The sequence below is a fragment of the Topomyia yanbarensis genome, chromosome 3 (assembly GCF_030247195.1).
Source record: "Topomyia yanbarensis strain Yona2022 chromosome 3, ASM3024719v1, whole genome shotgun sequence".
NCBI lineage: Eukaryota > Metazoa > Arthropoda > Insecta > Diptera > Culicidae > Topomyia > Topomyia yanbarensis.
The window spans coordinates 294,947,118-294,968,473 of record NC_080672.1 but is presented as its reverse complement, the minus strand read 5'-3'; the positions used below and the strand labels follow the sequence as shown (position 1 = coordinate 294,968,473).

Below are 21,356 nucleotides of genomic sequence, written 5' to 3'. Positions count from 1 at the left end.
CTTTATGCTTTACATAGTTTAAATGGACTGGCTGCATTTGACGTTCGATTTTTTGCTATTTGCATGTCTCGATTCAGGTTTCGATCAGCCGTAATTGCGCCTGGATCACGGTGAATAAAGCGAATTCGCAAAAAAGATATGATAAATCAAGACAAATCAAGCAATTCGTACGGGATCCCAGGGCACCGGAAGTTAGTTAAAAACCAGGACGTATGGTCACCCTAGCTTTTCGAGAATCTTTCATAATTTTCGTGAATACCACACCTATATCGCATCGACATTACCCATGCGTTTACGGATTAGCAGCGGAGTCTAGCGCAGGTAAGCTAAAAGCTGTTTGTTTGCAATAATAGTTCTAAGACTTTATTTACGAAACGATTCGTCAGATTTCATATTTCAGTAAAGGGCGAACACGAAATTATTGCGACACATTCAACAGGGCATAACTTTTTACCATTGGGTAAAAATCAACAAAATTTTGCACACTTTCTCATTGATGTGCATTGTTTACATGCTGTCAAACTCGAAGTCGTGTTTTTCGATTCAACGAAAATGAAGGTGAACCAACGCGAGTCGAGAGAACAAATTCTTTCCAAACACCTGGATTTTCCTGATCTGTCGCACCGGCAGTTGGGAAAAATGTTGAACATTCACCATTCAACCGTCTCCAGAGTGTTGAAGCGGTTCCAGGAGCGGTTGAAGTTGGACCACGGCAAAGGAGCTGGAAGAAAACCGGGACCGGAGAACAAAAAGACGGAGGGAAAGGTGAAGCGGATGATTAAAGCAAATCCCAACGTCTCAAGCCGTGATTTGGCTAAAAAGATCGGCATGTCGCAGAGCTACGTCCAGAATGCAAAGAAGAGAGCTGGACTACATACATACAAGGTACAGAACTTCCCAAACCGCGATGAGCGGCAACAATCGACGGCTAAAACTCGGGCACGGAAGCTCTACGAGAAGATGCTGACAAAATATGGCTGCTGTGTGATGGACGACGAAACGTATATAAAAGCCGATTTTAAGCAAATTCCGGGGTTGGAGTTTTTCACCGGCAAGAGCAAGTTCTATGAGGACGACAAATTTAAGAAGAAGAAAATGTCGAAGTTCGCCTCCAAATATCTCATTTGGCAGGCCATCTGCTCTTGCGGACTGAGGAGTGAGCCTTTCGTGACAAAGGGCACAGTAAATGGCGAGATCTACAAATCTGAGTACCTCGAGAAGCGCCTTTTGCCGTTCTTGCAGCAGTACGACGAAGCTCCGCTATTTTGGCCAGATTAGGCATCATGCCACTATTCTAAAAGTGTCCTGGAGTGGTATGAGGCCAATTCTGTCCATTTTGTTCCAAAGGACATGAATCCGCCAAACTGTTCGGAGCTGCGCCCGGTGGAGCAGTACTGGGCAATGATGAATCGGGAACTTCGGAAGAGCAAGAAGACAGTCAAAGACGAGAAGGACATGTTAAGAAAATGGAGAAAAAAACTGAGAAACTGGTACCGGATGACACTGTAAAGACTTTGATGGAGGGCATCAAGCGAAAATGCGTTCAATTTTACACTCAAGGCTCCATCGATTAACTTTTCTCTTGATTTTTGAAGTGAACTACCCTAAAATTTTGGTTTGATTTTAAACATTATAAGAAAATTGTCATGACATTTTCGGTGTTACAATAATTTCGTGTTCGCCCTTTATATAAACCTGGGGAATGTTGTCTCATTTTTTTCGTTATGCTCTTAACAGTCGGTGTACTCGAATCATAGAGGAGTACTAAACCACAGATGTTTCATCTACGAGGTTCGTTCAATAAGTCCTTAGAAAAAGATGGAAAACACTGTTTTTCGGAAATTTTCTTTTATTTCTCAACATAATATCCTTTCAGCTTTACAGACTTTTACAACCGTTTTTCCAAAATTTTTATCCCGTCCAAAAAATAGGATTTCGGAGGTTCTGCAAAATACTCATTCCTTTGAGCAATGTCGTCCTCTTTGGAAGTGAACCGTTATCCGCCAAGCCTGTCTTTTTGTATTCAGGCTTCGTCCACAGCGACATATTGACGAAGGAATTTGGTAGAATTTCGATAGAAGAGCGTCATAACAACTACACGATTGAGCTTATTCTCCTCTGAGATCAAACATGGTACCCATCTTGCCGATTTTTTTTCACAGACAATTATTCATGCAAAATTGACTGTACCTTGTGATATGTCTGTGGCCTCAACTAATTCCCGTACTTTGACCATCGCTCAAAAACAGATCATGGATTTTATTGATGATTTCAGGATTAGACACCACAACTGGACATCCTGAACGATGTTCATTTTTTGTGAATGAACACCACCCAAGTGTGAACTGCATCCAACTCGGCCTTGATTTTTTCTGGGATGAAGCCTTTCAAATGGAGATGTTTAATGATAGCCATGAACTCGCTTTTTCCATTGTTATGGTCAAACAAATGTTGACTTTTATCGACAATAGAAGATGACCAACGCTATGGATCAAGCTGAAATTTGGACAGCTTTCCTATCGATAGTGATACTTACAAAAAAAATCTTTATCGACACTACGAGCGCTACCTCCCGGATTTTCTAAGGACTTATTGTACGACCCTCGTATTTTCATCTAAAAATCTTTAGTCAATTCTCAAAACTTAACAAATTCCATTTGAAAATAATTGTGAAAAAACAAAATAATTGTTCAACACAATTATTTTATTGTTTAATTGATCATTGAAAACTTTGCAAACAAACTGTTTCATCCAAGGAATTGTTTATTGTTTGGTTTTGGTTACGTTTGGCATGACGGATATAACATAAATAATCAACTTTCGATATCAATGTGTAATTCGATCCATGTGATGGCTACTTCAATGTCGGTGCAAAAAGTGCAATTGCCGTATGCAAGTTCATTTTCAAACAAAATGTGCGATCAACCGTTACGGTGCGATTTTCTCAGAGCAAAAAATACCTATTATTAACCTTACTCAACGGAACTTACTGTAAAGCCAAGCAAAAGAGGTGACATGCTAACGTCCATCCAAAGACGTTAATATACCTACCCACGTAGCTCCAAACACTTTCTCGTCTAAAAATCGCCTTTCACAGCTCACCTCCCCCACAATTTATTTTCATTTTCCTTGTTCCTCTTCGGTTGATTGACTTCTTCGTTCGTTCGCGGAGCACTACCCACGGCATTCATACACGTCGTCCACACACCTAATATTATTTTTTTCCGCTCAGTTCAGACAATTGTTTTTCTTCTGTGATTCCTTTCGGCGAAACTAACCCGTGCGCGTCTTCTACGACCGTGCCATATGACCGATTACCTACTGCTGGCATGTAACTATGTTGTAAATTTGCTTGCCTGCTTCTTGAGGATGTTAAATATTTTAGTAGAACCAACACACAAATATAGGACGATTCCCCACTGGTTGCCTGATGAGCAAGTTTTCAATGTCGTCACAATTTGGCCTAAACCTGCTTCGTTCGGTTATTTCCATCATATGGTTCAAGGTCACCCATAAAAGTTCAAGATCACAAGACTAATTCGTATATGTAGTCGGATTTACAAATATTAACTTAAGAAATGTTAAAACAATTAATTTATGGTGGAACTGTTCACAACCACAATTAATGTATTTAGTTAGGGTCCCGCTGTTGTTATGTATACAGAATACTCAATTCGGGAAACGTGTGAGCAAAAGTATGTTGCGTCCATGAATTCGAATTAGCGTTGCAAATCCCGCACAAACGATTTGCCGATTTTGCTTCTTGTTCTGAAGAATCATTTTCGAGCCTGTCTCCGTCGATTTCGAAGATTTAGTAGTTCTCCAATCCACTGTCGTTTGTTATTCGGGCGGCGCATACGCTTCCTCCTAGGCACAAATTGTTCAAAATTTGAATCCAATTTGCGATTAAAAAATGTTCACAGATTCTTGCAGTGCCCATTAGAGGTGTGCGGCACGCCGCTGCCGCGCCGCGCCAGCGATTGCATGTAAAAATAGTAAGCACATCGGTGTGAGGCCGGCGCGCCGCCGACTTTTACCTGAAATCGGCGGCGCGGCGCACACCTCTAGAGCCCATCGCTAATGTTTCAACCCAATTCATACATGAAATTCGCGCATTTAATTCGTTATGATAGCATTGATTAGAATCGTAAAATATATCATAACCATAATTTACATGCAATTACTCAATTCAATGTCAAATAAAATAAGTTGTACACTCTTTCCATACGAAATGCATCCTTCACGCAGAAGAATCAGGCCATTTTGAAACAATAAAACGTTTAGTTGAATTTCAAACTTGACGAATGACTGTTTCAAACTGAAATGGGCATTTCTTGAAAGCACGTATTTGGTTTAGTTCAACAAATAGCTCTGTTTGCGTTTTAAATAGAAACATTGGCAAAACAAAATAAAATTTGTTAGATCTAACTGTTCCCTTTGTTAAAAACCAACGGATTCTTTGTTTGATTTCACCTAATTTCGAGTTGTTCTTTCTTTTGGTTGTTGACTACGAATTGAGCAATTTCATGTTTTTCACTAAATTAAGTTTATAGATGACCAACAGTGAGAACTGCATTACACCACGTTCGCACTTATCAGGTGGAAAAATGTGCATTAATTTTATATTATTTTTTAAACATGCAGGATGCATTCCACTTAGTTTAGAATATATTTACACTTATTTCGTAATAAAACTGAAAATATTCTTGCTACCGCCCGTTAGAAAACGTCAGTCTTCGTAATGTTTGATATATTTCCAACGAGATAGGTGCAAATATAAAGACAAATCGAGCTGGATCAGAAATTCAGCAAGAAATTAAGGTGGGTTACTGGTTATTACCTGATTAACAGTAAATAACCTCTGGATTCTGAGGATAAGTTGAAAAATGAGACCACAGATTACAGACGTTCATTTATTTTATTTTTTTTCTTTGCAGTTTTTACCACTCATAAACCAAATTTTCGGATTAAAAATAGTTGTTTTTACAAATTTGCATCACCAACTTATAGGGTCTAGAATAAACTCTATCAACATGACACTTTTCACGGTATCTCAATAAAAAGTAATAAGAAGAGTTTCCAGACTGCTAACAAGTCGATTTCATAAACTTGGAACACTTTTCACTTGATATTCCAGCGTCAGTGATGCGAAAGTTCAAAATCAAACGCCGATTTCTGCCTGAATTTACCGAAACCATCATTCAGATTCACCGCCTACCTCATTCATTATCTTTTCAACTGACTGAAATTTCGTGCAGAGAAAACAAAAATTCCTTCATCAACCAAAGCATTCATTTGTTATTATGTGGACAGCTTGAAGGCAGAAGTTGGCATCTTCTACATTTTCGAGCATAAGTGAACTGCGTAATCCATGTCTGGTGCACTTTTGCTCAATAATACCCCTCAGAGAACAGAAACAAATATCAGTTTGCTTCTGAAACCGAATATATCCGAACCTGAATGCGTTGTGTCGGGAGAGCGAATGACGAGGGAATCTAACTAAATATTTCATTCATCGCGCCGGGCATGAATTGAGTTTCGTTTTCTTTCAAGTTTACGCAGGGAAGTCCATTTTTTCGAGCTCTGTCCTGCGTTATGAACGAAACGAACAGGTGACAACCCGAGTAAATACTTATGGGTTCAACCATCAAGATAACACAAAATGGTCTCAATAACCCATAAATACACCAACATATGGTATTTTATATAGGATCTACCGGACCATGGTGATGGTGTTTTCATGTGTTGAACCCATTTCAAACACCCATGACAAACCCCATGCCATGGAATATAGTTGCCATCACCCTATAAAGGGTTAATTTTGTTCTGCCGAATCCCAACTTTTTTCGCAACTTTTACCGAGTTTTACACAGCCGAGCACTTAGCTAACAAAGCTTTTTTCGTGCTAAAACGTGGAAAATATATCACTGAAAATCAGTAAATAAAGCCACTTTGCTGAACTATCAGTTGCGTTGCGTTGCATTGTGACGATGATTTTGGCAGATTGAACACTAACTTCATCATGTTTGACCGCTGATTATCTAATAAGAGTTGCTTAGGAAGTGATGGGTAGGAATTCATACCAATCCAACCCATATTAAAACCTCAACAGCATGATAGCCATCATTGCTGGCCGCCCCCATCTCCATCATTCACGAGGAAGGATAAAGTATAAGGTGTTGATACTCCACCTAATTAACGTAAGGTAGACGATTCATCAGACTCTTCCGTAGGTGGCGCGGAGTTGGTGGTTTGGAAGGGTTTAAGCAGGCTTCATTTTACTCATCTTTGCAACGAAGAGATAGAGAAATATTTTACCCCCATATAACATGAGTTTTAGTTTAGTGCGCATTTTTTGCCCAGTGACTAGGAGAGCAGAGAGAAACCACATCCTCTCATTGCTGAATCCTCTTGCTCATGACAGAGCAAACCTTTATTAGATGCTTTGCTTTTAGCTCATCATAGTCTGGTGGAGCAACGGAGATAAATTGCTCAGTTGGCAGATGAGAATAAAATAGTTTCCTCTTTACCCTCAGGGGAACCAAATTTAGTTCACTTCACATCAGTGTTCGAATATTTCACTCGGCTTCCATGATAAGTATCCATGTTTTACCTTCTGGGAATAGTAAAGATGTTTGAATTGGCAGCTCCCAGTTCAGCATATTTCGGATTTTTTCTTGGCACAATAAAGCGATGAGTTGAAATATTTTTAAAATTATTTTTTTTTTTGAACATTTATCACAAGATGGCATCTGTGCAGCATTTCCCCCCTAAGCGAGTTTTTTAGGTAGAGGTCCACGGCCTGAAAACTATCTCGCGTAATTTTAAACCTAGAGTCAAAAAAATGTTTTTTTTATTCCTTATGACAGTAGTAAGCGACTTACGAAAGATTTTTTTTCGATATTTGGCTTTTTCGAGAAATGGCGCACTATTAAGTGAAAAAACGCCGAAAATACCATTAAAATCGAAACAAATTGTTAATTTAACAAAAATTAAGCAATATGAAATTAAAATCCTACGCACGTTGCTGAAAAAATCATTTTGAATATGCTGTGAAAATTTCAAAACGATCAAAAGCCATTTGTTCGAGTTGCATTTCCGGCCAACTCAAAAAAGTGGGTATGAGGTTAACACAAGAGGCGTTGCGGAAGAACTGATAATTTGAGCATTTATATATCGTATTCGTCTTTCATTTTTTGGGATATAATTTTTAACATCCTAAAACGCATTTTAGACTAATAAATAAAAATTCGACGTTTTAAAAATTCTACGGTGGTGTAACCACTAAAATGCCAATTAGACTGATTTAAGGGGTTACATATAAGTGGCGAAAAAGTGAGCTAAGTTCGTGATTTTTTAAAAAAAAATTATGCAAATTTTATTTGAATAGGCGAAAGAAAGTTCGTTGGTTGGCACTACCGAATATAGAAAACACAAGTTGAATTAAAAAATATATTGAAGGTTGTCGGAGTTATGGTGCATTCCCCAAAGCATGTTTTTTGGCAAAGGTTTGTGGTGAACGCTCTCCAAGCCGAACCGCTCAACAGAAAATCAAAAACTAACGATTATTGAAGAGAAATGTATTGTGGTGTACTTAATTGGATCGGTTTCCTAAAAGAAATTTATTATCTTACAAAAAAACATATTGACCAAAAAATTTAGTTCTTCCGTGTTAAAAATTTTAAACAAAAATTTATTGCTAAAAATCGAAATTTTTTAGATGAAAAAGCAACCGTTCAAGTACACGAGAATGTGAATACAAACAATTCAAAACAAAGTTTATATAAATCGGATCTCTTTTGGAAGCTTTTGAGACATCGCGTTCACCGCAACGGTACTTTTCAAAAAACTTCATTCCGAGATGATTGCGTTTAAAGTTTTGTGCTTACTTCATTTGTGGAAGAACCAGCGCGCTGCAAACGGCTGTGATGAAAAATTTAATGGTTCGATCTGGATGAAATTTTGCACAGATATTTTCAAAAGCATGTACTTTAAGAATATCTAATAATTTTTTTCCGATTTTCTTAATTCCAACCAGTTTTTTAACCCCTTAAAGGATATTAAGACTACTTTCATCGTAATTATATTATAACCCTACTCATTTGAAACCTTTACTTAATCGGCGTCTGCCATCTTTCTTCATCACATCGTCGCAAATGGCAGGGTGAAAATTAGAGCACTCGAATTAAATTTTCGTTGCGTTTAAACACCAATATTTTTCCTTAATCCAATCATTGCAAAAATAAAACCAACGTTGTCTTCGAATCATTCTCAAATACCTACATGTTTAAAGGGTCCTAACATTAGTGTAATGCTCAAATGGCCTGTGTTAAGCCAAAGAGGACCAAGCGCCATTTTAAGATACATGCTCTAAAAACGCTATCGCTTGCAACATAGCGCTAGCAACACCCACATATATTTATTTTTGGGAACACAAATAGTAAACGAAAACAAATAAGTGTTCCTTAATTTGCTATGTTAATGGTAAGTTATCTAAAAATGCATTTTAACATAAAAAATACCAGAAAAAAATTAAGGCGCTCAGTTCGGTTTGGCTTAACGCAGGCCAAATGTCTATTAATTTGCTCTACCGAACGTGCATAGATCACACACTTAGTTTGAATTATTGAGTAATGGAAAATTTTATTTGGGTTTTAATAGTCAATTTAGTAAACCAATTCTGTTACCAACTCTCCGCAATATTCTCTTTTTACTCAATCGTGAAAAATACTCAGCAAATTTTCAGATGGGGATTGCTGACTTGTTCAGCAATTTGATCATTAAATTTGACAAATTGGTAGTGGAAGTTAATTTACCAACTTTTTAATGGTTGCACAGAAAATTAAAAGACGATCGAAAGAAATCTTACATTTCCTGAACTTAATTACGAATTTTAGCCCGGGATTTCTTAATACAAAACATTCTCATTATCAAAAAAATCGCTTGTTCGCAAAAATTATCAATAATTATCAATAAAGCCGAATTATTTCCACATTTTCGCGATTGCACACTTCCTTGCACTATCAGGCTTCTAATTACACTAGTTTACAAATTTTGGATGAATTGCATGAAGTTAAGAAAAAAGGTGTTTTCTAAGCCAATTTTGGGTCGCTGAGCACGAAAATCATATTCATTTTCTTTTTCAAAGAACCGTTCTTGTGATTTTTTAAAAAAGGTGTTTTTAAGCACTTTTTGCAGTTTTTTGGTCAATGTCTCGGGAAAAAATCTTCCGATTACCACAAACGACTCACCATTCGAAAGGTATTGATGTGCCCATGCCAAAAATGTATAACATGCTAGGATAAAATATCAATAATTTAGGGTTAAGAGCAACCAAAGTCAAAAAAGTAGTGTTTGGTAAAATTACTAATATTTAGTTGATTTTTCATAAAAAAATAAATCAGCGAAAAAAATCTTTTAAAGTCTTATGTGACAGGCAAACTTCTCACGTGAATTTTAAGCCTAAGATCACGAAAATCCGACAAAAACTGGTGATGTTATTAGGCACCGAGTGAAAATTGCTCTGTTTTTCACATATCACAAGAAAAATGAAGTTACGAGAAAAAGTGCTTTCTAGATTAATTTTGGGTCGCTGAATACGAAAATAATACTCTATTTCTCTTTCAAAGAAGTTCGAGCTTAAAAAAAATTCTTTTGCTTCCGCTTTTTTGTTTTTGCTCTATTTTTTATTACAGTAAAATAATTTTTCATATTTTCCGAATCTAATGTGAAAGATTTTAACGATTTTAAGGTAATCGCGATAAGCTAAGAAGAAAGATGTTTCCTCAGTTAATTTTGGATCGCTGAATTCGAAAACCAAGTCCATTTTTTTTTTCAAAGAAGCATTTTCAAGATTTCTTTGAAACAGGTGTTTTTGGGCACTATTTTAGTTATTTGTCAATATCTTGTTCAAATAAGATCCGATCGAAACAGTTCGAAAGGTATTGATGTGCCCTTTCCGAACATGTATAATATGCGTAGATCAAATCTCGACAACAATATGATTACGGCTTAAAAGCCCACTGTCAAAATTCTCTTTATAGTAAACAAAAGAAAAACGTTTTCTCTTGCATTAACTGCTATGAACTGCGTTTAGCGAGTAACGGTTTGTCCGGAATTTCCTTTCAAAGATAATTTTGACAGTTGGCTTTTAAGCCGTAATCGTATGTTTGTCGAGAAATGTACATTTATTATGATTACAATCGACCAAAGTAAAAAAGTCTAATGTTCGACCTTTTTTTAAAAAAAATGCACATTTCTAGTAAATTTTTAATAATAAATCAAGGACAGAAGAAAATTCTTTTAGAATCTTATGAGATAAATAATCTTTTTGCATAAATTTTAATCCAATGGTCACAAAAGTCGGATGAAAGATGTAGATTTGAAGGTATGTAGGTATGAAGTACTGAGTGAAAAGTGTAACTTTATATTTTTCGCACAATCATACTTTCAGCTGAAATAATCTTCTATACTTGATAGTTAATGTTTGTGTTTGGTACTGTCTTCTCGAGCTTGCATCCATCCATCCTGCGGCATTTGAATGGTTTTGGATATTTCATTGTACAACTAAGTGCTCTTTTTAAAATGTGGAAATATCGTTGGAAAAGTTTTGTTTTGTCTGTGGTGAGTACATATTTTATGAATTAAAGGAATTTTAGCCTTCTGCTTCAACAGACTTCACAGCAGATTCTCAGTTCACAGAAAATTGCGTGGCTAGTGCTACGATCCCACTGAGACTCCTTCCCGATAGGGACTCGAATATTTGACGACTGGCTTATGAGACCAGTGCTACACCCTCTAAACCGCCGCACCAGGGCAGGTCCGCTAAAATCATAAAATTTCTATTTCGCTCAATGTGCCATAGCATCAACATTTTTCATCCGATGTTAGTGTTTTTCGGTAAAAAAAATCATTTAAAAATGAGTAACTTTTAAAAATGATCAAAAATGCACTTTTTTTAAACTTTGGTCGCTTGCAGCACTAAAAAATTTACATATGATCGACACATATTATATGTTTTTGGAAAGGGCATCTCGGCACCTTTCAACCTGCATATTAATTGAATGATTTTGACACGAAATATTGACTAAAAACTACAAAAAGTGCTCAAAAACGAGTTTTTTGAGAAAATCACAAAATCGCTTCTTGAGAAAATCACAAAATCGCTTCTTTGAACAAAAAAATAAATATTGTTTTCGTGTTCAGCGACCCAAAATTAGTCTAAAAAATACTTTTTCTTGAAGCTTCATTTTTCTCGTAAACTAGTGTTATCACACTTGCGAGTCAAATCCTTTATACAAAATCGTCATGTGTACAATTGCCCAAGTCAACACCTTAAACATAATGACGACCAGAAAAATTTCACTATAACTGCTTTTTTCCTGGTTTTTGTTGAAAATTCATAGAAAGACTAAGAAGTATTCGAAATGTTCAAACACGTCGTGTTAATGTTTTTCTCCGAAAATGGCAGATGGTTTGTTGTACATGATTTGTAAATTTTTGACGAGATTCTATGATGTTTAACTTTTTGCCGAACTGACTTGTTACTGTTACTGCATAGTGGATAATTTACCGAAAAAAGCAAAAGTAATAATAAATTCAATTGAAAATATTCCAGGTTTTAGCAGCAAATTATTCGTTATTTAATTAATTAACTACCAAAGTCGCTGAAAAATGAACTCTTTCGCAATTTTTTAAATCAATTGCTGATCTCCGTTAAATATTACTGTGCAAATCGTCAAATGAAATTACCGAACAAGTTTGGGTTTGCTTAGTGTGTACATATAAATGGCTGGTTTGAATATGCAAAGCCTAAATAAAGCACTCATTTGATATAAAATATCGCCATTCTGTTGATTTTGAAACCATCTTATTTTATTGGCATTTTTTTTAAACATGCTCTTTCTGTAACTGAGCATCTGATGATGAACACTCCCTCTTGAATTGGGCGAGAATTAATACTTTACCATCCCCTCTGCGTGGTAGAGCGATATGTGTGAACACAAAAAAATATCTTAATTCTCGAGAGCGTGTTCTCTCGCTTTCGGTGGGAGCTAGTAAACAGCCCTACTGCGTTTAACTGCTTGCAAGAGAGAAAATGAGCTAAAATCGAGAGCAGTAAGGAAGCCTGGGTTTAAGGTCTAGGATTCACTCCAAGCAAGCGATGCGACCTGTAAAGTATAGTTTATTAGGTAGTAGTTTCGTTAGTTTTCGAGTACACGATCACTCGAAAAAGAAAAGATCTTGTTTAGTTTTTGGTTCTTTTTAAACCCTGGGTAGCCGGCTACCGAGAATATCCTGTTTTCTAAACAAAAGCAATTTGAACTCCACCCACCCGACCGTAGGATTATTGCTTAGAAAAGCTAATCTTGTCTGCATAATGAGCCGGATCACTATTTATTGCGACAGTATTTAGACATATATCGCTATTCCTTCTCTACGATATATTTATTGGGTTGAAAATTATCGAGTGATAACACGTTATACAAACAAAGAGCTACGATAGCACGAGATGTTATAAATCAAGGAAAGTATTTTCTATTTTTCACATCGGATTGTTTGTGAAATACACGTATACTAACGACAATAACGAACATTGAGGGGAAATACAAAAGATTGTTAACCTGATGCAAGGGCTTGTTAGCAATAACGGAACTTGAAATTAGATTCATAAAGAGGCAGCGAATTTTCAGTATGTAATGACTCGTGATCATCGATACCAGTCAGATTAAAGTCTCATTGAGTCTAATTGCCGATCAAATTTTGACGCTATTGTTTTCTCGACTAAATCTATTCGCACCCTCTCATTCTGATATTATCGGCAGAAGCACCCAGTCGTCGCCGGTTTTAGGACCAAACGTCATCAATAGACTTAGACTATTGAAACTTTTGAGAACTATGTTATCCCACCGTTTGACGACCCACTTTGCTGAACTATCAGTTGAAAAATTTTACTGACTGTGTGGAAATTACCGAACTGAATTGAGTGTGCGCATGTCCAGCGTCCTCATTTTTTATCATTCGTTGCTTGGCTTATGAACGAGCAACAGCAACATATTTCACATTTTTCGGATACCACAACACATGCACCCGCTTTCTAGCTGTGTGCAAAGTATATCGGGCGCTCTTCATCCTGCTGTGAGAGGTCAAACTTTACACACACGAACAAGTGGGGTGATTTCGGGAAGCTATTTATACAAGTTCCACGTATTCGTTCTCTATCATTCGTTGCTTGCGTATTGAACGAGCAACACATAGAATAGAAAATAGAGTAAAATTTGACATTTTAACACACACGAACGAGTCTGCGCAAATTGGATGAATTCGAGTGGTGCTTGTTGATTTGGGTTTGGGTGGAACTCAATTTTCAATGTTTATGAATGGTGTGTATGTATGCTGCTTGTTATTTTAGTGTTCCGTTCTTGGGGCAACAAGACACTTGCCCCAAATATATTCACTTGAATTTTGTTTTAGTTATTCACACGGTGTTGCTGCGTTAGAATTGCTTGCCTTCGCTGGGTTTTTGCCAACACCCAAGCATTTTCCCAATGCAAACAATGCATTACAATCTTTCGTTCATATTCTGAATAAGAATCTTACCTTCTTTGTAAAATTGAAAATGGAAAAAAAACATATTTTGGTATGGTGATTGTTCTTAACGACCCGTTGTTTGTATGGTCAAGGATGAAAAAAAGCTATAATGGTTATTAGAGTGACAGGGAAAAAATGACCCCTATCGGCCCACCCCTGAGTCGATTTCTAGTCCTACCAGGAGTACTTGTTCCAAATTTGAGGCAAATCGGACAAATCTAGCTACCGGACCAATATGCCTGAAGTTTGTATGAGATTTTTCGACAGTTTACATGGAGAAAAGCCATTTGCTCACATTTTCGCCGCTAGGTGGCACTGTTCGCATCGTATTATCACTGTAAGTGAAAATAAGAAAGATAATTTAATTGTCTACAACTTTGTCGAAGACTGCTAGTGAATCTGGCTTTGTTAAAAGAAGTTATTAAACTTTTAGCGACGTGATGTCTGAGTTAGTTTTGCATGGGTCCTAGCAGTGCATGGTTGTGTATCAGTACTCGATTCGCACGAACTAAACAATTTTGTGAAACAAACATTAGTTTTAGCTCAATAGTATGTTCAGAAGAATTGTAGTAAATAATAGGAGACATGTTTTGGTTAGAAAATTTTAGTTCCACATTGTACCGCATAGAGGGCGCCAATACTAACTTTTCAACGGAGATAGATAGAAATTAGGTGTCTTCTACAAAGTTGTAGAACAGGCATTTTGCAATAATTCTCCCCAACATTTCGATATTCTATCTCTCTTCTATGAAAAGTTAGTGTTGGCGCCCTCTACGCGGTCACAGTTGGAACTAAAATTTTCCAACCAAGACATAACTCGTATTACGGGGTATACTTCTTCTGAACATACCATTAAGCCAAACCTAACGATTATTTCACAAAAATGTATAGTTCATGGGAATCGAGTACTGATACACAACCATGCACTGCTAGGCCCCATGGAAAACTGACTCAGACATCACTTCGTTAAAATTTTAATAACTTCTTTTACCAAAGCCGGATTGACTAGCAGTCTTCGACAAAGTTGTAGACAATTAAATTATTTTTCTTATTTTTACTTACAGTGATAATACGATGCATGTAGTGCTACCTAGCGGCAAAAATGCGAGTTAGTGGGTTTTCTCCACGTAAATTGTCGACAAATCTCATACAATCTTCAGGCACTTTGGTCCAGTAGCTAGACTTGTCCGATTTGCTTCAAATTTGGTGCAAGAACTCCTGGCGGGACTAAGAATCGAATGAGGGGTGGGCCGATTATGTTTTGAAAAATTCATTATTTTTCAGGGTAGTCTAATGGTTATCTTCGATATTATACCAGGCAATGGTTAATCTATTGTTGAACGAACCATTTTGAAAATGGTTTCTAAACATTTGATGCAATGGTTGGCATGTGGTACCCATACCATTCAACAAAATTATTCGATATAGCCAGCTTTGACATTTTCTTTAACCCTCCGGAAGTCGCGCAAATGGCATACTGAACGTGCAGTCGCTGTTGCCCTACATAGTCATATGACAATTTCGCTAGATTTTCAGAGTGACGGAAAATTAAATGGATTCGGTCGAGTGTCGCTGCCCTTTGTGCTTACGGATTACCCTGGACAAATCCATGTTGATCTTCATGTAGCTTTTGGTGCGCGAAAGAACGATGGTGCTCGACACTATTTCAAATATCTTGGTTGAATGCTGCTGAAAAACTTATTATGCCACAATAGTTTCCTACATTTCGGCGATCACCGCTTTCATATACCGGGTACATGAACGACTGCTTTCAAATCACCGGAATTTTTTCTTGCTCAAACGATTTGTTAAAAATATTGCACAAAAGTTCGATTAAGGAATATAAACGACAACCAAATTCCTTGAGTAGGGGTTTTCAACCTACTAGCAACTACAACAATCATGTCGGGAGTGATTAAACATGTATTTAAATTCACTAATTTTTCAAAAACATCCATCGAGGCAGCATCAGCTTCCTAGGCGGAGGCAGTAATCTTAGAAAAAATTGAAACGAAAAATTTGTCAAACAGCTCACACGCACGGATCTCAACACGTTTATGGCAACCCAATATCGTTTCTTTTGTGCTGACAGCAGTCAACATATAGAATATTTGCTTCCTGTTCCAATGCATCTTGAGGGTAATTAATTTCTGTCAAGTGGTCATTCGTGACGATCGCGGTTGGCTCTTCTTTCTTACTTCTGGTCATTACAGATTACGAGCGCGAATCTGTTTTCTTTGCTATTTGCTTTCCCACTGACGACGCTGGTTTTTGATTAGGAGTTTTTGGACACAATTATTGCAGTTGTCATTATTACTTGAATAGCAGTCCAGTACTTCTGGTCGTTGATTGTAGCACTTTGAAAGATCCAATTTACTAAACTTTTTTCCTCCATTTACTGAATACTTCGTCCACCGTTGGTAACGGGAGAACAACATCTGTTACATAACGATTGACTGTTCTATTATAGTAACTACATACATAGACGAATACTACAATCTCCCTTCAACACCGGTACTAAGGGGGTGCCCCATTTAGAGTTCACATTCAGGTTCTACTTTATCATCGAACTTATATGCCACTAGTCTTTTTTCCGGAATATTGGTTATCTCAATAGGGGAACCCGGGACCTACCTAAGCAAATCGTCCTTTTAGGAAGATAGATGTGAAAAAATTTACCGGTCAAATGGTTTTAATTGTTAGTATGAAACCTCAGCTACATTTAAGTGCCATAAATGGTTTATTTGCATCCATGGCTGTGCGAGGCGACGATTTACAAATCTCTACGTTTTTCCATCCTTTTACAATGTAGGGGTAATTCGGACCTTTCTACGGGGCAACTCAGATCGTCATTTTTCTTTATTTTTTTACAATGGAATTATGTTTACCTATGAAATGTTTATAAGAGAAACTCCTTAAGAAGCAAAAATAAATAAATTGCATTACAGAACTAAATCGTGTTAGTCACAGCTGTCGATTGGCGCACCATGTATTTTATTTGGTGTGGCGAGTGTAATGATGTGCGCAGCCGCAAGCCGCTGAACGGTGGTTGATGGAATAGGGAGTCTGAATAGCCTCGTACGCTCATTTCGCACAAAAGTGAGAAGCGTCTTGAAAATATCTGTGTTTTCACTCTAACGAAAGTCATTCCATTAAATAGGAGCCTCAAGCTTTCCAAAACGCTTACCTTTTACTTTTTCCCCTTTTATTTTTTGCTTTGATCACGGTTTTACCATTATAATGATTTTTTGCCTTGAGAATTGCAAAAAAATGAAACACCTAAAAATATCAAAAAAAATAAATTCAGCTCTCAAAAATAATGTTTATGAATAGTGGTTCCACGAATATGTATGGCAGTCAGAAAGTCTTGCAATTTTCTAAGAAATCGAGAGGGTCCGAATTACCCCCACTATCTTAATAGCCCCTGGGTCCCCCTATTATTCGCACCATATTTGTATAATCCTAAACCCTCATTGAATAACTGTTGATGTTTGCCCAGTAGTCGTTGCAAAGAATTGCTCATTTTACCTTCCTCTAACACATGCGACTTTTAGTGTAAAAGATCGGACAAAGTTTCTTACCAGTAGTGGTGGACCCTCATTCTCAACCGCAAAAATCATGCTTTTTGACGTACTGTCAAAACAACCACCGTATCTACCACTCCTTTTGTCCGTAATTGCTCACCACTGTAACCTGTCAAGCGCTGAGTTTTAAGTCGTAACCCGCACCTACTCATATTGCTCTCGCAATACGCTATTGAAACTACTGCTCCTGTGTCTAACTGCATGTCTCCTCGTTGTACCTTATTTCCATTGGTTATCGAAGTTTCACACTTACTGATAAAATTTTGTTCCAAATTCACATCACTTGGCGCCTTTCCGATTACACACCAAACGTCGAGTATCGAATCATCCCGACGAGCTCATCAAATTATTAATGTCTTAACAAGAGCCGCAAAAATTTTCGGATTCTCGTCAAAAAGGTATTGCTTTACACAAGAAGAAATCGTCTATTGAATATAAAGCTACCTGTCCATGCAACTTTCACTTATGTTTATCATTTTGTGTGCATCAAACTGCTCGATCAGTTTATTTGGTCGAAAAATGATTTTATTTGCACTCTGTCTCAGAATTAATTACAGAATACATTCGCACTACAGTCGTAACATTTTGTCTGAAAAAGATTAAATACACAGAAAATGTATGATCCGGATGATTTTCAGTTATTTTCATACCTAGGATGCCAAAATTAACAAAAATCGAAACTATTCCGTAAAGTTATTTAGTTGTGGAAGAATTTGTATTGTCCAGAAGTACTTTTTCTTCCACTGAGATACAAAATTTGGGACAAATCTGTACAGGTATTTTTTTCGACCACACATCCAAAAATGCGTACAGGCCAGTCCTCAATGTTGTACGGTTGATCAGCTTAATTATGCCTAACGTATTTAAGTAGACTGTTCAGGTTTCGCAAGGGATATGTGATACACTGCCAATCAATAAATTCTGACTTTTACTTATAATCATTTATTACTAAATTGATCACTACTTCTCTACAGAGTGGTTTCCATTTGTTTTTGTTAATTGTATTATTTATAATTATTATTACAACTTTCTTACTGAAGTCTCCATTGTTCAAAATAAATAATTTAAACAGTAAGAAACAAAAACACCTCATTCTGGCTCTGGCTCTGTTGTTCTACTTCTAGGTATGTATAATCGATATAACATTCTTTTACTTCCACTGGATTTTATTTAACCTCCCCAGGTATGTTATTTATCGGGGCCCACTTTAATAACGCAATGTCGTTGGCTATCTCGGTTCAACCACAATCCCTATTGCGCCGCTGGCTCATGCACACAATCAATACCAAACCGCAATACCTGTTCACTTTCGTCGAGTAAATTGTGTTGTTTTAGTGTATAAAATCTCATTCTGATAAAAATCCTACTATCCGTCCGCATCTCAGTACCAAGGCAACAGCAGGACTGGCGGCATTACTAATAGTAAAAAAGTATATACTAGGTCTGAGTCATCGTTCCATAAAATAACCAACAATCTATATATACGAACAAACAGAGAAAAATCATAAAAGCTGGGAGAAAATTATAGTGACATTAAAGCCCTTTTACCCTCGCCCTGTGCTGCCTCTCTCTCTCTGCTTGTCCCCTAACATCGTGCCTGGCCTTGCTTTGTTGGTTAGTTGGTTGTTTGTGGTTGGTAGATTTGTTGTATGCTATAAAAACACACATACAGGGTCTGTGTCTGCATGCATGGCTGTCATATCCTTGCTGTTTCCGCTCTGCTTTTTTCGTCTTGTTTGTTAGTTTGCCTTAGATGCTTTTGGCTTCACAATGACGTCCTGGGTCTGGCACGGTGTCAAAATACCACAGCAGGTTTAACGCTAATAATGTGGGTCAACCGGGGAAAATGACTAAATGCTTCAATTGGTTACAATGGGATGTGATGGATTTGACAATAGATGATTGCTGATGGAATATTCAGTATTGAAGTCTTTGAAAAGCTAACAGAAATGCAGGCACAATGGTTTTTCCTGTGCAACTTTTAAAATGAAGCATAAAACGTACCTCGACGAACCCTGCTCGCTTCGAAATAAATTGATACTACTGAATAATTGGTATAGGTAACGCATAGAATCGCATAATAGTTCATTGGTATTGAGGCTGTCCAGTGAAATTCGTAGCCTGCCTCGCTCTAGCTGCCGGATACTACCTTTGTTGTTTGTACGCGTAGTATATGGAATTACGCCCAATATACCGGTACACAGGAAGCCAGCAATAAGATTCAAACCTAGTAAAGACAGATGCATAGCTAACAAAACACACTATCATTCCAAAAATTACCAAAGAATTTTACTATCTATCAACAATGTTCTTCATGACACTTTCATTTTCTTTATTCTCCGTCCATAATTTGCTAAAAATCTTAACATAGTGGTTTAGAGAACGTACCAACTTGTAAGGATGGCAATTACCTTTGACACCGTGCCATGGTACATGTGACGCTTGTGCATTTGACTTTCCTGGTCGATGCTCGTGACAATTTCCCTTCTCTCCGTGCATGTGTTATTGTTCAAAGTGACGAATGAGTAAATGGGTACGAAAGTGTATATTTTGCTCTATGTACGAATGTAATGTAATGCTACTAATGCTTGCTGATTCCCTTCTAGTAATTTTAATCCTTTAAAAAGTGTGCCTGTATGTGACATAATTTTCACTCCTTCTATCTCATTATGTTGTCTATGAACAGTATGGTTACACAATTTTTCTCACATTTTCCTCTAACACTATCACGGATTTTATCATCTCATCCAACTATCTAATATAACTTACTAAAGTTATTGTTACTTTGTTTGATAATGACATTTCATCGTCTCAGATCCCTAGGCATTTCACCCCATGAGAAGCGAAAATTGTCCCCTACCCCCGTCTGTATAAAGTGCTGCACTTTCTCCAGTGCATCCCTTCGCAAGGAGCCTTAAGAAAACGACGATTGGGAAAACTAACTGCCCCGAACAGCTGCCCGGCCATAAGAGCTGAAACGACAAAAAGCGCAGAAGGAGAAGATTGGTCGTACTATCTCAACCTTTTTATACGATCCTTCTTCTTGTCTATTCTTGGTGAGTGGTTACCCCTTTCCCTGATCTAAAGGTATCTGAATCGGGGCCGGTATTGAATCACACTCGACTGCCTACCTGTCGGTCAACTGACCAGTTTGCTGGTCTTTCCTTTATTTAGCAGATATGTACTCCCCCGGGGTATATGGGTTTTTTTGCTCCACGGCAACAGTTATGATAGTAGCACAAAGTCGTATATATCCTTCCAGCAGAACTTTCTTTTCCTACATTCATTCTGTGGTTGTGCTAGCTACAATAACACTAACAGAAAAAAGCTCTGTGTGTCTATTGCAACTCTTTGAATCTATCATCATTGTTTCCTTTTCTTCTATTCCTTGCGATATAGTCAATATAAAATGTCTAGGTTTGTTTCGGTTTGGTGATTTTACCTTCTTTTTATTATCATCTGACGGTATTCTGCTTCTTGTATAGCTGAAACATTTCCGTTATTTTTAATTAGCAACTTAATTTTGTCCATATGGTGTACGGTTTTCTGTGATTTTTTTTCTAGCATAGGCTACTGTAGCAGCAATGGTTGTAAGTAGTTTGCAGATATTTCTGTGGGCGAAAACAAAAGAAATCGAAAAAATTGATTAGTGCAAGTGAAAAAAGGCTAATAAGCTTCAGCAAACTTAAATTTTCAATGTGTATAAAGTTGGTACTATATATCACATACGAAAAAGTGAACCATGGCACATGGATTAGTTGTCGCTTAATTGTCGTAAATTAGTTGTGCATTCCAAAAATTTATTGCATTCTTTTTTTTAAACTGGTATGGTCGTGCTAACTTAACAGTAAAGTTTGTACTACCACTCAAGAAAACTGAAGTTTTTAGGTTTGAACGCTCTAATCGCACGTACACATTTGTTGTATATTAGCCATGAAGTCCAAAAATGTGTTGCTTCTGTTTTTTTAATTGGTATAATAGTAATAAAAGTGGCGAGTATTATGTTGCGTAAATAATTACACTCTACGAAGTGTATAGACAAACATAGGTATATTTTCAGCCAGTGCTAAATTGTTACCCTGACCAAATCAGTCATGTAATGATTTCATTGGGTGCTTTAGAATGTCATAGGCATTCATTTATTTTCATTCATAGTCTTATTTTTTTTTTTTTTTTTCATAC

The 21,356-nt window shown here is 37.1% G+C and overlaps 2 protein-coding genes across 2 annotated transcripts in view; both read right to left on the bottom strand.

The window, feature by feature from the left end:
- LOC131691021 (D-aspartate oxidase) overlaps positions 1–21,356 on the bottom strand; it is a 95,597-nt gene that overhangs the window by 52,649 nt on the left and 21,592 nt on the right. The gene's annotated exons all lie outside the window — the stretch shown is intronic.
- The window catches only part of LOC131691014 (cohesin subunit SA-1), a 174,999-nt gene continuing 171,743 nt past the window's right edge, over positions 18,101–21,356 (bottom strand). Inside the window, exon 7 of the mRNA XM_058977139.1 lies at positions 18,101–20,785. The gene's annotated coding sequence lies outside the window, so the exon portion shown is untranslated. The remainder of the gene's footprint in view (positions 20,786–21,356) is intronic.